This window comes from Balaenoptera borealis, assembly GCF_965194805.1.
Source record: "Balaenoptera borealis genome assembly, chromosome: 2".
NCBI classification, from domain to species: domain Eukaryota; kingdom Metazoa; phylum Chordata; class Mammalia; order Artiodactyla; family Balaenopteridae; genus Balaenoptera; species Balaenoptera borealis.
Genome location: NC_138867.1, coordinates 171,345,328 through 171,349,325, shown reverse-complemented (window position 1 = coordinate 171,349,325; position 3,998 = coordinate 171,345,328).

Sequence of the window (3,998 nt, the reverse complement as noted above, 5' to 3'; positions counted from 1 at the left end):
GACGGAAAGGATTCTGGGAAATGTAGTTCTGGAGTTTAGAGGGGCATAGTGGGGGTACCTCGGTGGAAACTGCGGATGGCGCTCATTTCCCCCCAACTTCTAATTGTTCAAGTGCCACGGGACTCATTTCTCAGGCCTCTTTTCGTCTTATAATCCCTGTGGTGGCACTGAATCTTACCTCTTTAAGTACTGTGTATACACTCTAGTCAAAATTTCATCCACAGTCCCACACCTCTACCCTGAATGCCAGACAGAATGAGATATTCTCTCTCCACTTGGGTTTTTTAGAGACACATTTAAAGTCCACAAATCAAACACCTGACTCCACCTTATCAACTTCAAATAATAGCAACCCCATCTTTCCACATGTCCATTGTAAACCTTGGCAACATTGTGGACCCTTCTTTGTCCCATTGATCCAACAGGGAATGCTCAGCTCTACCTTGACCATCAACCCAGAATCTGATTGCTTTGCCAGAAATGTTTTTCTTGTTTCTGAGTCATGAAAGGTCACAGCAGGACTTGAAACTGGCCCTCCTGGGCAAAAAACCCTTTCTGGGTCCCCCATTTCTTTTTTTTTTTTTAATGTATTTTTATTTATTTATTTATTTATTGGCTGTGTTGGGTCTTCGTTTCTGTGCGAGGGCTTTCTCTAGTTGCGGCAAGCGGGGGTCACTCTTCATCGCGGTGAGCGGGCCTCTCACCATCGCGGCCTCTCTTGTTGCGGAGCACAGGCTCCAGACGCGCAGGCTCAGTAGTTGTGGCTCACAGGCCTAGTTGCTCCGCGGCACGTGGGATCCTGCCAGACCAGGGCTCGAACCCGTGTTCCCTGCATTGGCAGGCAGATTCTCAACCACTGCGCCACCAGGGAAGCCCCTGGGTCCCCCATTTCTTATTTGTAGGATGAAGGCTTCAGCCTCCTAGACTTTTCCTGAGTTCCAAAGGGCAGATTCAAACAGCTGCTAATCAGGGAAACAGGGAATGCAGAAACAGTGGAGGAATAGTCAAGAAACTATAGTGCAGCGATTAAAGCAAGATCCTGGTCCTCCTCAAGGGATATACATAACAATATCTTTGAGTTCTTCTGAAAGAACTAAGGCCCCCAATAAGGCCCCACCCAAGTGGACGATGGTAACTTCTGGCTGAGCACAAGATTCCTGTAACACCGCCCTGTTACCTCACCACCAACCAATCAGAAGAAAGTCACAAACCCTGCAGCCCTCACCCCCAAATTTTGCCAATAAAAACTTCTCCCAGGAAAACACCAGAGAGTTCAGATTTTCAAGCATAAACCACCCATTCTCCTTGCTTGGCCCTGCAATAAACCTGCCTCTGCTCCAAACTCCAATGTTTTGGTTTGTTTGGCCTCACTGTGCTTCAGGCACAAGAACTTGTGTTCGGCAACAATAGCCTTTCAGTAGCTCTGAAGGGACTGCTTCAAAGAGGTAGGGGGAGAAGCCAGTATATATATGATTTTTGGCTAGGGAATACATGCAGTTAAGCACATATCTCGGTAAAAGATTATCACTACTCACAAGGAACAGATATCTCAGTTAATGATTTTAGTGTTTTTCTATGTATGGGAAGATCCAAGAATCTGGGTTCATTAAATTTCTTCTTGAAATATACTGTCTAAAGGGCCTGTTTTCGGGCTTCCCTGGTGGCGCAGTGGTTAAGAATCCGCCTGCCAATGCAGGGGACACAGGTTTGAGCCCTGGTCCAGGAAGATCCTACATGCCACGGAGCAACTAAGCCCGTGCGCCACAGCTACTGGAGCCTGCGCTCTAGAGCCCACGAGCCACAACTACTGAAGCCTGTGTGCCTAGAGCCCATGCTCCAAAACAAGAGAAGCCACCGCAGTGAGAAGCCTGCGCACCGCAACAGAGAGTAGCCCCCGATCTCTGCAACTAGAGAAAACCTGAACGCAGCAACAAAGACCCAAAGCAGCCAAAAATAAAATAAATAAATAAATAAATTTAAATAAATAAAATAAAGGGCCTGTTTTCCTAAAACACAGAGTGCCTCATCTTGTTTTTCATCCTGAATTCCTCTCAGGAGGCACTACTGTCCATCAGCAACTGCAGTGGCTAATGACTTAATCCTTGTAACACTTGGATGGAGAGAAACATTCTTTGTTTTACAACAAACATACAGAAAGTCTACAAATAAATTTTTAAAGAGAACATACCTATGCGCAAATTATAAAAAATGTCCACAAAATGCACATGCCTATGCAATTACTACCCAGGTTTTTCAAAAAGAAAATTACCAATAACACAGAAGCTCCCTTCATGGCCCTCCTGGTCAGTACAATTCCTCATCCTCCAAAGGAAACCCTATTATTGAGGCAGGAGATAGATGGCCTCCAGGCTGAGCAGCTGGAGTTTGTCCCCTGTGGACAGATACTCCAAGACAGAGATAATAGCAGGGCCAGAGAGGAGCTGAGTCCTGCCCAGATAAAAGATAAAGAAACCATATATTTCTCATTCTCGAGGTCAAGGAGACCTTCCCAACTACACATGCGCAGAAAGGCTCCTTGGGGGTCAAAAAGGGAGGGGGCGCCACCCCATAGTAGGTGATGTCAACCTACCCATAGGCCTCTTTGCTAGAATTCATCTTGGCTAAGAGATGCACACACACACAGCGGAGGACCCTGAGATAAACCAAATATGGACTCAGAACCAGGCTAAGCCAGATGACTTGCCAAAGGAAACCTGGGAAAAATGCCCTATAAAAGTGATTCAAACTACCAGCAGGACGTGACTCTCTCTCTGAGTTCGCCCATGTGAGTCTATTCACACATACTCTTTTTCCTCCTAATAAACACTTAACTTGTTTCACTACTTTCCATCTCTTAGTGGAAATTCATTTCTACAAAGCCAACAGGCCAGGACCTTGTCACTGTCCCTCATGGTCTAGTAGTTAGGATTCAGGGCTCTCACTGTCACAACCTGACTTCAATCTCTTGCCAGGGAACCAAAATCCTGCTTCAAGCCACTGCAAGCCAAGGCCACTGAGATCATTTTAACTTATTATAATATCTGTGGCCAAAAAATAAAATAAAAAATTTTTTTAAATAAAAGGGAATTCCCTGGCAGTCCAGTGGTTACGACTCTGCACTTCCAATGCAGGAGGCATGGGTTTGATCCCTGGTTGCGGAACTAAGATCCCGCATGCCGCATGGCGCAGCCAAAAAATTAAAAAAAAAAAATCTGACATGGTTCAGGACACAACTACCCTAAAATATGGCACCTTAGCATATTGAATATTTTAAGCTGAGGGAATCAGAGAAATGACTCAGGGAGGATTCTTTGACCTTTCCCTGAAGCAGGTCATAAGACCCTCCTGTGATAGCTGTCCTTCCTACACCAGAGGAAAGGAGCGTCCTTATCTCTGAAGATGGAGGGACACATAAAGGAATCCAACTGTACAAGATTGCTAAATTTCCCTCAGTTTACTACCCTTAGCTCATATCCTTTTTTTCAATCACATTTTTCTATGGCTTTCCAGTCTTCATCAAACCTAGCATAAAAAAGTGCTCAGATTTAACCACTTTTTTGGGAGTCTTCATTTCCTTATGAAGGTTTTAGGGTCATGTAAAACAGATTTGTATGCTTTTCTCTCGTTACTTTTACTACAGAGCCCCAGCCAAGAACCTATAAATGTAGAAGAAAAGTTTTGGGTTGTTTTCCTCCCTTACACATCATAGAAGAGTTTTGCCTGTTTCTTGAACTTTATGTAAGTAGAATCAAGCCTCTCTCCTTTGGGATTGGTGCAAGAGTAGAAAACTTGGGACTTCCCTGGTGGTGCAGTGGTTAAGAATCTGCCCGCCAATGCAGGGAACACGGGTTCGAGCCCTGGTCCGGGAAGATCCCACATGCCGCGGAGCAACTAAGCCCGTGAGCCACAACTACTGAAGCCCGCGTGCCTGGAGCCCATGCACCACAACAAGAGAAACCACTGCAATGAGAGGCCCAAGCACCACAACGAAGAGTAGC